The following is a 13,868-nucleotide window of genomic DNA, read 5'->3' as shown; positions in this document are numbered from 1 at the left end:
TTTTGTCTAAAAAATTATGCCTAATCAGTCACTTCCTGGCCTGTAATTATGCCATACATCACATAACAACACTTGCAGATTAGCTCATTTTAACATTTTTTTTCATCAGCTGTCTCTCTCAAAAGCTGCTGAGAAATCAATTTGAATTATGTCCATCTGTATATTTGTTTCTGTTGCTGTAATTATGTTGTGATAAAATAGCTGCTTACACGTGTCTTTCCAGACTTTTCTCTTTTGTAAGCTTGCTGGTAACTATAGGTTAACCTATCCCCAGATTTACAAAGCCCGTTATAGAGTGCAGGCATAGTTTAAGAGCTATTTTCAGCAATATGGCCGACGTGCGATCCAGGAACGAGCTCCCGGGATGGGCATGTGAGCTCTTAGGCTAATCCTACATGGACCGAGCCTCTCTATGCTAATTACCCTCATTTGCATGTGAAAACCATGCAAATGAGGGTAATTTGTGATCCAGGAAGCAGGCAGCTGTCAGTGCAGGACGAGTGCTATCTGCAGAAATGTACTCGGTTAGTAACCAAGTTCATTTCTGCAAACTACAAAACGGAACTATGACAGCTCCAAATAAAGGCTGCATATCATTGATGAAGCATGGCAATGGCCAAGTAGAAGGCCATTGGCATTGCAAAATGTGCAAAAAATAAAAAAAACAATTTTTAAATTCCTTTCGCCAATCTTGCCTGTTTAAGCATAGGGCAGCAGTGCGCAAACGGGATCAGGGGGAAAATAATAAAATACACCTAAAATAAGCATTCTAACTAAAAGCAGTATTCAGCCATGCAAGTCAATGGCAGGCATAAGACAACCTGGCCAGTGAGTAATGGTTGCTAAGGAGGGAGGCCTGTTGTGGGACATGTAACTATGTATTAGCAGCAGGCAATCCTATGCAAATGAGGGGAAGGATAGTGAATCCCAGATTTCCCCAGGGTGTGAGGCAGGTCCCAAGAGTGTAAGAGTAGAAATAGCTGAGTGAAAGACTAGGAGATAGGTGACATCATGGGCGGGTATGTCAGGCATACTGTAAGTGGATTGGAGCCATGTGGCTCAGGACTGCTCCTAGCTTAGCACAGCTAAGCTAGAGACGTGTCCAAACTGCCTAGCACTCCTTACAAAGTGTAAGCGGGTGTGCGAGACACGCACCGGGTTTCACAGGAAGAAATTGGAAGTTAAACCAGGAAATAGCAGCTCTGTGCACATATGAGCACTCCGTCTGCACGGCGCACACACAGGCTTAAACAGGGAGGCAATGGGAAGGGAAAACAGCAGTAGGAAGATAATCAAGCAGAACTAGCTGAGCTGCCAGGTGAAATGTATCAGAATCAGCTAATTACACAGGCAGCAGACCAACCCAGCCTAGGACGCCACTATAAACCAAGCAAACACCTACCCCCTGTTTTTTCAACACTCTGCACCACCGGTGTATACAAGCAGGGAAATTTTAAAAACAAACATAAAAAATGAGAAGAACTGCAGCAGGCAACATAGAACAACATGTGCAAGAGACTGAGGGTGGTGAGGATGTCAATGCTGCCGAACAACCCACAGTAAAGAGAAGAAGAAGAGTGTACAGACCCAGGGTAACCTATCAAGGGCTACATGAGCTGGAGATAGTGGAGCACTATAGGGTGGACAGAGACCTCCTACAGTAAATGGTTGAGCTGTGCAGGCCACACCTGACACACAACACTGGCTGAGGGGAACTCATCGCAGTGGATACCAAGGTATGTGTATACTAGCCACAGGTACCTCCCAAACTACAACTGGGGATAACATGGGCATCTCATAGGCATTAGCATCCAGGGTATTCCACCAGTTCCTGGATGCCATGTCAGCACATGCCAGTGAGTATATTTCCTCAACACACGTGAGGTGTTGACCCGAAATATGTGTCTCTTCCACCAAATAGCTAACTACCCTGGGGTAGTGGGTGCTATAGACTGCACGCACTTAAGCATCAAAGCACCACCCACTGAGCAGAGTAGGGCCTAAATCAACCGCAGGGGCATCCCCTCCATCAACTGCCAGGTTGTATGTTTTGCCCAGGGCATTATACTGAATGTGTGTGCTGGCTGCCCTAGAAGCTATGACGATTCACACATATGGCAATTGACACAGCTATACCACAGATTTACCAATGTGGACATCCCCTACGGTCACCTAGTGGGGGATGCTGGGTACCCACTGGAGCCGTGGCTGATGACACCCATCAGAAATGCACACACACTTGAGAAACAACACCATAATGAGGCACTCGCACAGGCCAGGCATATAATTGAGCATGTGTTTGGGACGCTCAGGTCACAGTTCCAGTGTCTGGACACATCCGGTGGAGCCCTGCAACATTCACCAGCTACATGTACCCAAATTGTAATGGTATGTGCTATGTTACACAATATGATCCTGCGGAAACAGCTGCAGCAGGAACAGCATGGGCCAGGGCCACACAGCCCCCCACCAATGCCAAGGCCTGTACAGGCATAGAGTGACTCGGAGGAGGAGCAACCTGAGCCTGCCCCAGTAGGCAGAAGGGGGCGTGCCCAGTATGCCCTGGCCTTGGCAAAGAGGCAATGCATAGCATATGCAGTGACACAGTAGGGGCCCAGGGAATGACACCTCTCTCTTACTCGCACAGACAGTAAAAGAGATGCCAAACATGACACTACCTGTGCCCAACCATGTATAGGGTGTGTGCATCGATATAGGCAGCCCTACAGCACCATCCTCAAGTCTGGCACACCCTCAAGGTAAGTCAATCAACCTGCCAATTGCCAAATGGAGTAGAATGTGTTTTTACCTGTAGCTATGGTATGGATGTGAACAAGCAAGGGAATTGGGTGGCCGGATGTCAAGGCAGCAGAGTGTAGACACCCATAGTGGCATCATGAGATCTGTAACACATACTGGAGTCACCAGAGTAGCCAGTACTACACAGGGTGACAAAATCCACTGCCGGAAATGGCCTGAGCAACATGGGTGTCCATAAGAACCACACATGCCAGTCAGGAAGGATCACATATCCAGCAACAGTCTGAGCCAGCAGGACAGGTGAAGACTAACACAAACAAATGTTATACTATGGCCTCTGAATGTGCCCTATGGGTAACCCCTCCCCCAGGCCTACACAGACAGACTGCAGAAGGCCAGGCAGTTGGATCTAAGTTGTGAAGGCTAGGAAGTCAGAAATTAATATGTAGGTAAACAAAGCTAGGATCTGTAGTACACTGGTAAGTCTCTAGCCAGCAGGATAGGTAAGACTACAGACTGAAATGGAGTACTTGACATACCAGTACAGTCCAAGCAAATGTGTACCAATGTCAGTTGCGCCCTCCCCATCCAACGTACACTTAGAGTAAGAGTCAGGTGTGCACCCCCCCACTCCTGTGTAGAACCGTAGAAACAGTCAGGTGTCCCCCCACCCCCCACTATGTAGAAATGTAGCAACAGTCAATGGCAAATGACCGACGGATACCCTGCAGACACAGCATGCTACCTGTCGGTGTACAACACAAAGGTCAGGACCGCAGTACAAACTACCTGGATGTGATCCACACATGTAACACAGATGGCCATACTGGGCATGCTCACACACTTAGAGGAATGAAGGCAATGTCAGTCAACAACATACTGAGAGGTCATACTGGGCATGCTCACACATTTAAACACATGAAGGCCATGTCTGCAAACACCAGTGGACCAGACATATCTGGAAGTTGCAGTTCTCAGTGCAGACACATGTCAGTATGCACCACTCCTGCCTTGCACACACAGTGGATAGAAATACAGACAAATATGTAAGGACAACACACTATAATAAGCCACAGGTACATAGGCATAGATGTGTGGAAGAGCGTGACTGTGACAATGAGCCATGGAGGCCTGTCCCAACCGGCACACAACCAAAGGGCCCCCAAGCACATGAGGTGCAGATGTAACCCACTGCGGATACTAGCCACCAATACCTGTCAGCATGACAGACTATGTGGTTCATGTGCCAGCTGTGCAACAAGACTGTACAAGGAAGTAGTCATCTAGTAGCTGTATGCATGCACCTGTGGCATATGACCCTGTGTGTGCCCACATGTGGCATGTCAACCCATACATGAATGGGGTATGGCCCATGCACACACTGCCCTCCCCATAGCAGTAGTATGACCACCCTACTGAGGTCATCCAATGTGAATTACACCTTTGGTAGAGCTATAGCTCAGTAATATGCATGGTGCGTCCCATAACTGCGTACTGCTGTAGTGACAGAGTAGTTAGGTAGTAGTAGTACTAACCCCAGAACTGTCAATTGTGTGAGTGTGTGATTGTGTGTGTCCCTGTCTGTTTCTGAATGTGTAGAGGGGAAATGCTTGTTAGGCTACTCACACTCCATACAATACATATATTCAACTTTGGCAAGGCTGCTGATGTCACTCACCTAGAAGTACACCTCTGGGAAAGTCATAGACCAATAATTGCCATAGTGCGTTCTGTAACTGTGTACTGCTGTAGTGTGATAAACTAGTTTGGCAGGTGTTCGAACCCCAGACCTGGCAACTATATATATATATATATATATATATATATATATATATATATATATATAGATATATGGGTCTATATGACTTGGTCGACAGTTCATTTGATTGACACTCATTTGGTCGACAGTTCATTTGGTCGACAGGCATTTTAGGTGGGGGGCCTCGCCCCCCACACCCCCCAATGTGGGGGGCTGTGCCCCTCACACCCCCCCTAACTATATATATCAACTCCAGGGTTGCACAACATTGGGGAAGGGGCAAATCTGCTTGTCGACCAAATGAACTGTCGACCAAATGAGTGTCAATCAAATGAACTGTCGACCAAGTCATATAGACCCATATATATATATATATATATAGATATATCTTTATATATATATATAGATATATCTATAGATATATCCATAGATATATCTATATATATATCTATATATATATATATATATATATATATATATATATATATATATATATCTGCAGGTATATATGTAAAACCCCATATATAGAGGGATAGAACTGGACAGTGATATAGCTCTAGCTATGTATATATATATATATATATATATATATATATATATATATATATATATATATATATATATATATATATATATATATATATATATATGTGTGTGTGTGCGTGTGTGTGCGCATGTATGTAGATATATGTGTATGGATATATACGCTAAACATATTAATCTATGTGCGATTGCTGTTATATGGTTATTTGTGAGTCATACATACACACACACACACACACACATATATATATATATATATATATATATATATATATATATACACACACACACACACACACACACACACACACACACATATATATATACCTATATCTATCTATCTGTCTACATTTACAGATGTATATCTGTCCATATGTCCATGCATGTTTGGCCTATATGTGTGGCCTGTACCTTATTCTCTTGGCAATTGACATGGATGATCTTAGGACTGAGGTCAGTCATTCGTGCTGACACGTATGGGTTTCAGAAGTATCTCCTTCAATATATTTGTTCTATCGCATATAACTATGTAACTTGCAAAGTTTTATGTGTATTAGAGCAAGATATGACAGATATCCCTATATGTACCCACATTATGGCGCACTATGTCCGGGATTCATGCATTAAGAGGTTGTGTGGTGTGTTATTACTACATTTCCTTTGCTGTTGACTGATTGTGCTGGATGATATGTATGTGAAATGAGTAGTTATGCACATCTGCCATGGTTTACTGGTAAATCATGTAGTGTATGATGTGCAGGGTCCTGGGTGTGGGCCTTGAAGAGGCTGTATATTTTGTTTCAGGGCAGAGCACCGGCTGTCAGATACAGAATGAATTAGGGACATTTGAGCGGTTGTACACGGTGGTGAGCAGGTTTGTGCAGAGCTAAGCAATGCTAACCTCTGGTTGCATTTCCTTACACTCAGCTAGCATCTACTTAGCTCAATCTATGTAGGCAATGCTTACTCCAGTGCAAATACACGTGCACACACAGTTACAGGTGCTTATCCATGCATACTACTGCTGTTATGCACTTACACATGCTTACTAGTGCCTTAGTCATTATGACACTTTACATGTGCATTTAAGGCAATGCTCCTGTGCAAACACTATATAGATATTGCTGTATATATATGTCTAACGACATATGGATGTATGGATGTGCATATGTATATATCTATATGTGGGTATTTAATTATATTTTGTCTCTGTATGTAAACATTTGTACTACGGAGGGGGGGGGTTAAGTCCATGTAGGTATGGGTATATACAAGGGTGCCCGCAGGCAGGTGCAAGGGGGTGCACTTGCACCCCCTGGATTTTCTTAAAGCTATCTGTGATGATTTGGCAAAACACACTTTTTTTCTATCATTTCCACTTACTAATCGTTTTTTCTTTAAGGAGGACTCATGTGTGCATCGCATGCTAACGTGAATCAATTTAAACACAAAGTGCGTGCGGAAACACACTATGTTCCTTTCTGATCACATCCTTACATGCTATGCTGCCAGAGTTACCCACAGTAAGGAAACTCCGTTACTTATTTTATGCAGGAGAAGGGCTCCCCTCCGTTACTTATTGTATAGAGAAGTGCTCCATCAGATTTATAGTCAATGCGGTTGTAGAGTAGGTGAGCTTTATTTGACCTTTTTGCTTTTGCAGCAGTTTTTCTTTTGATTTGCTTTCTTAAAAGAAATGATTGCACAAAATGACACGCTACTCTGTGTTGTATGCAGATTGTACACTCCAGTCTGAGCTGAGATTTAGAAATGGTATAGATCAAGGTCATGCAGTTTGTGGAAAAATATTTTTAGTGGGTCTGAGCTGTGAATACTGGTATGACTTCATTCTGCAAATAAAGTGTGTTCCACATATATTTATCGAGCTCGTAGCTGTAGAATAAACACTGAAACTTAGGTTAGTCGAGCTGCTGTGAACATTCATATTAAATAGTTGTTTTTTTGTACTTGTAGATTCATTATTCTCTAAACAAGGAATCGCTTTACAACACGTACATGTTATGTTTTCACGTATGTTGTGATAATTTTAATGTTAAAAAGTGCTTAGGGCTTGACCCTCGAGAATTGTGGGTTTTAGGTTAAATATCAGGGGTTTATAGTACAACTCATGCGACTACTCACCACCAAATTGCACCACTCCATGCTTTTCACTGTTTTCTCTGCGGAATGCTTTACTTTTCTTCTGTATTTTTGCGGCATTCCTCTCAGCTATCCCTACATGTAGTTCAAAATGTGTGCATGTTTTAATTAGACATTTTGAGATATTCTAGGTTAGTAATACCAGCTGTTTTAGTAACATCTGTTGGGGGAGCCATTTTTCTCAATTGTTATTAAGTTATGCCTATTTCTGGAGATAAGATTTTGAGAGTTATATTTTACAAATAACTGTAACATGCTGGTAGCGACCATGCTTATAAAAGCCAAAAAGAAAATGCTTGTTTGATAACATTCTCTAGAGTTAAAAACTCATTCGAAAAAAAAAAATCTGTGGTATGGACATGTTCGAGAGGACTGTGTGAGCTGCTGTTTTTTCCCCTCTTGGATACTTGTACATAAACTAGATTAGTTGTGCCAAAAAAAATGCCAAAAGTAAACTACATCTGTCTTTCAGTCACAGCATTATTGCAGCCAGGAGAAAAAGTTTCAGTACAAATTTTTACAGTATCCCTGCTACCAGCATCAATTTTATGTTCTATGTTAACTTTCTCCATACTATGTCTTCATTCCAGTCAACACATAAAAACAGATAAGGTCATGTACATTATTTACATTTTCATATTAGGTGAGTACAGTGTGATTGCATTGTAGAAGGCATGTAAAAATGTATTTCTAAGCTACACCACAGTAACGTATCTGATGTCATGAGCGGCTTGGAAGGTCAATGTGTATAATATTAACTATTCTTTAATAGTAACAGATGTTTGGTAGTACTGACAGAGAGCATGAGTCTAATTGTGATGTACTCATCTGGAAGAAGTTCAATATGGAGAAAGTTTACATTTGATAATGAATAAGATGTATGTATATTGTATGCAATAAAACATATTATACAGAGTATGTGATTTTTCAGGGAATTTCATTTGCTGTTTTAACTTTCTAGTTTTAATATATAACTTTAGTGGGGGTTTGAGTGCTTTGTGGCAGGCTGATGTGTCACTGTAAAAAGAGAGCAGTTAAAGCTGAGGGACCTTGACTGACAAGACTTTGGAAGAACCTTTTAGGTGTTGCAATGGTAGTGATTTGGCTGTATGGTATAACGTTGATGGACACCCTACTCTGGTTAAGCTGGGACACTGATTTAAAATGTGCAGTTTGCATATTAGCTTTGGTAGCTTCATTGTTCTGCAACTGGATATATTTGAGTTTCTGTATTGTTTTGCGGTGAAGCTCATTCTCTGGGGAGGCACACATGGACTGTCATGTTCTCATTAGGTAGGTTTGTAAAATTTTTTGGAGTTTGTAGGAGGAGTGCGACATACGGGTAGTTCATATTTTGTTAAAGATGGTAGTGTGCTTGTGTCTTGATACAGAGGGCTATAGCTTCTACTCACACAGCATGTAAATTTGTATTTTCAGGAGGTGGGGGTGTGACAGTACTGAGTATGTCCTCATTTGGATGAGATGCCTAGTAACTATGAACATCTTTTTTCAGCTTGTCACCCATTCCCTATTGCAATACACCAGTTTATCATATCTTTTAATGTAACATAGGCAATTTATTCTTCAAGGGCAATGGACACAATTTGTAGATGAAACACTCACATAACAAGTTGTTTTATAGCAACAATCTCTTCATTAGTTTCAGATCTTTTTAATGTGGAATTATTCAGATGACTTACTTCTGTAGAAATTGTGCATATTGACTGATATTAGCAGATTGTAATGAGAAACGTTTGAGTGGCATTTTATGGTTGAAATGAAATCAGGCAGTTTGCCATTATTGGTTCATATGTTTTATTTCATTGCTTACTGGGAAAATGTTAAAAACTATAAATTTAAAATACATTCATTCAAGTGATGCTGTATTATACAAGGGATATAATTCAATTATTATATATTAGAATTGATTCACCTTCCTGATTGCATTAAAGAACTTTTGCATGATCCTAAAATGTGTGCAAGGGGCCAATGATTTGAAAACAACCCAAAGGTAAACTTAACCTATCAATGGCCAGATGCATTTTCTTTGAATGTGGGTTTCAATGCTGTTTCAGTTAATGTGACTTGCAGAGATAGAAAAGTTTTAATGCTAAGTCTGTTTTCATTGTCAAATGTCTATCAGTGTTTGTGCTATAAAATTTGTAAATTAAACCGAAATATCTGTAATATCGTAGAAATAAAGCATAAAAGAGTATGCACATAGAGTTTTGAACAGTGTGTATGGCAAATGGGGAGAAATAGCCAAGTAATGGGACACTGAAATGGCTGTGTGTGGGGGTGGACTGCGTGGGGGGGGGTTGCATGGGGGGGGCGAGGGCTCTGGGTTTGCACCCCCCTGCAAAAACTCCTGCGGGCTCCTTTGGGTATGTATAAATACACACCTCTACATTTTTACATCTACATCTGGTTATTCCATTCTTTGCCACGTACAATAGACTGTGCTGCAATGGGACTCATAGCATGAGTGGTTGCCCGCTGGGCGGTGGCCCTGGCCAACGCACACTATTGCTTACATCCCTGGGTCAGTCCACATAGACCCACTCCAGCCAACACTTGCACAGCTAGGCCCATAATTTCATACTCATAGTTCCCAAACTGCACATCCTCTTTGGCACTCTTCCTTACTCCGGGCGCAGGTCGGGTCTGGCCACTCCAGTACACTCTACCCACTCCCCACTTCTCGGGACCCATCACATATGTTGTCTCGCCCCACGGATCATCAGGATTCCCCTACCTTGTAAACTGGGAACATGCTTGGCCTGCCATTGGACATTGGTGTAATGGCAGGAAGCCAAAAAATCATTGAATTTTTGGGTGTCCCACAAGGGACATACATGTCTTTGTTTCAAGATTAGACTTGGCGGGTATCTCCCACTGGTAGTATCCTGCCTGTAGTCCGGGAAGCAGTGGTGTGTCTACTTATATTGTGTGTCTGTATGTTTCACCGGTCTAGCTGGGGGAGTAATGCTACATGTTGCACGTTTGTTGATTGGACCCCTCACCCCCATTTGCACCGCCTGTTAACATATGTAATTCGGAACTGCTGTATCAATGTTAATTAGGGGGTGCTACATTCCTGAGTGTGTCATTCTTCAGATGAGACATAAATCTGAGATACCATCTGCTTGAGTTGCTGATATTAGCTCAGGCTAATGTAAAAGATCCCACAACACCTACTGAAAAAAGTAGGGGCCCTTTATATATATATATATATATATATATATATATATATATATATATATATATATATATGTGTGTGTGTGTGTGTGTGTGTGTGTGTGTGTGTGTGTGTGTGTGTGTGTGTGTGTGTGTGTGTGTGTGTGTGTTTTTATATATATATATATATATATATATATATATATACACACACACAAACACACACACACACACACACAAACATAACTTTATACATATATACATATATATCTGTATATATTCATACATATATGTATATTTATATATTGCTGTATATATATGTATATATATATATATATATATATATATATATATATATATATCTAATGACATATGGATGTATGGGTGTCTGCATATGTATATATCTATATGTGGGTATTTATATTATTCTGTCTCTGTATACATTTGTACTACAGAGATCAAGAGGTATATCTCCATGTAGATATGGGTAGATATACGCACACATACCGCTACATATATACATCTACATCTGGTTATTCTGTTCTTTGCCATGTATATTAGACTTTGCTGCAGTGGGACCCATAGCGGGTGTGGCTGCTTGTTGGGCAGTGCCCCTGCCCAATGAACAGTATTGTTTACATCCCTGGGGCTGTCTGTATAGACCCACTTCAGCAAACCCCTGCACACCTAGACCCATAATTAGCTACCCATAGTTCCCCCACCAGCACCTCCTTTACAGCACTCATCCTTACTCTGGGTGCAGATCGTGTTTGAACACACCACTACACACCGCCCACTCTCCACTTCACGAGACCCATCTCATATGTTGTCTCGACCCATGGATCATCAGGCTTTCCCACCCTTGTATTCTGGGTATGGGGAATGTACACACCCTGCCTTGATGGGTCATCACACTGGCTTCCTCCTATATTATGACAATTGTTGGGGTGTCCCGATGCTCTTGTCTCTGTTCCAGGATTAGATTTTACAGGTCCACTGTGTCTCCCCCCCCCTCACCCGCCGGTTGTATCCTGCCTATGGTCTGGGGAGCAGTGGGCTATTTACATTGTTTGTGGGTTTGTTTGTATGTTTCCTCTGTCCATCTAGGGGGGGGGTCATGCTATGTGTTACATGTTTCTTGCTTGGGCCCCTCACCTCCATTGGCATAGCCTGTGAACATATGTCAGTACAATACAGTAGTAATAAGTCTCACTATGTAATATGTGTTTTAGTATGTTTTAATATTTTACTTCTACTATTCATTTATTAACATGAGATCCTTATGATATATTTATATAATTTTTATGGAAAGGAAATGATGTATTTTTGTAACTTACATGTGACTTGCTAATGTGTTTTTCATTGGTGTTTTACTTATATATAAGTTGATTTAAATTTTATGGTTTGTTGAAGTCTGATGAAGCGTTCCAAGCAAGGTGAAAGCGCTTACTTATTCGAATAAAGGACTTGTCTTTTCATTCATCTGGTTTTGCTTTGTTTGTTGTGGAGTATCATCCTCTTCTGATTTTGGATTTGTGCTTTTTTTGGGAGGTGATCCCTTACCCTGACAGTGTTCCTTTCTTGCTGAACTGTGAACATATGTCATTCTTGGGTGCTGTTTCCTAGCATAGATATATATCTGTGTATATCTACACACACACACACACACACACACACACACACACATATATATATATATATATATATATATATATATATATATATATATATATATATATATATATATATATATATAAGATTCATATGAGTACAACGAAAACGCGTTATGTTGAATGCATTTTCGTCAACACATGTAGGGCTAACAGGCAAAACAGCAAAGCGGCTGTTCAACAAATTCTTTCCCTGGGAAAGAAGTCACTTGACCACTTCGTTGTTTTGCCATGTTTTGAGGTGTAGTGTGGTCTCTTGTCCGCTATAGCTCCTGAGCATGATTGTGCAACAGTTACTGACCTTAGGGTTAGTGTGCTGGTTAAGGTAAGTGCATATGTATGAAAGTGTTTACTGTTTTATATTTTGTGTTAAATGTATGGTTGAGTTACCTGTGTATGTGTTTTCAGTTGTTCACTTTTGTTTTTTTTGGGGGGGGTAGAATTAGTGTTAAGATAAGTGTGTATGTGTTTGGAGCTGTTTATGTAAATGTGCGAGAGTTACTGACCTGAGGGTTAGGGTGCAGTTTAAGGTAAGTGCATATGGTTTAAAATGTTTACGTTTTTTTTTTTGTTAAATGTATGTTTGGGTTATGTGCATATGTGTATCTAGTTGTTTACTGTTTTTTTTGGGGGGGTATAATTAGTATAATTAGGATTGGGTATGTGTGTATGTGTTTGGAAGTGTGTATTGTGTTTTTTTTTTTTTTTTTGCGGGGGTTGAAACAGCAATTTCTCTCCCTAGGAAAGAAATCGCTGTTCTTTGGATTCGACATTTTCAGCTTTCACTGAAAATGTGTCGATGTAACATTGTTCGCTGTTTTAAGCATTCGATGTTGCAATATAGACCTATATATATATATATATATATATATATATATATATATATATATATATATATATATATATATATAGTTTAGTTATACTAGACTTATAGTTTAGTTATATAGACTAGTTTTGACTTTGCAAGTTGACACTGTTTCTCCCACTGGTAGTATCCTGCCAGTAGTCTGGGTAGCAGTGCTGTGCAATGCTTAGCAGTGCTTAATATTTGATTTGCATGATATTTGCCTTTGGGCATTGATGTCTTCTTCGATGCATGTTATATATGTGTCTTGTATCCTTAATTCATGTGTACATATGCAGTATGGGTTCCTGGAAACTTCAACATTTTATTGCAATAACACCTAACATCTGGCCTTATTTATGTTATGTAGCAGGTTATACCACTTCACACTGTACATAGATTCAGTTCACATGTTTGGTTTGATTTTCCTGTGGTGAGAATTAGTTTGCTGATACCTCATTCATGTTGATTGCTATGATGGCTTAGTGGTTAAGTACTGTGAATATAGTGTACAGGGTCCTAAGTTTGAGCCTTGCAGAAGCAGTTTATTTTGTTGCTGGGCAGAACATGGGCCATTGGATCCAGACTGATTAAGCCCCTTTAAAGCAGTTGTAAGCGGGTTTGCATGGGTTTGCATGACGGTAAGCACTGCTAACCTCTGGTTACAGTTTCTTACACTCTGTTAGCTTTTACTTTGCTTAATCTGTGTAGGCAGTGCTTACCCTCAAGCAAACGCACTTAGACACGCTTACTGCTGCTTATTTGTGCTTAAACCTGCTTACCAGTGCCTTATTCATTATGACACTGACACTTCACATGTGCATTTCATGCAGTACTGCAGTTCACATTTAAATGTTATTATGTAGGTTATATGGCAAAAATGATGTAAAAATATGTTCATATACAGATTTCACATGGATAATGATATGTGCTGCAGTGGGACTTGAATCGGGAA

The sequence above is a fragment of the Protopterus annectens genome, chromosome 5.part0 (assembly GCF_019279795.1).
Source record: "Protopterus annectens isolate FY-2018-M chromosome 5.part0, PAN1.0, whole genome shotgun sequence".
Taxonomy (NCBI): Eukaryota; Metazoa; Chordata; order Ceratodontiformes; family Protopteridae; genus Protopterus; species Protopterus annectens.
Note: the sequence above shows the minus strand (reverse complement) of the source record.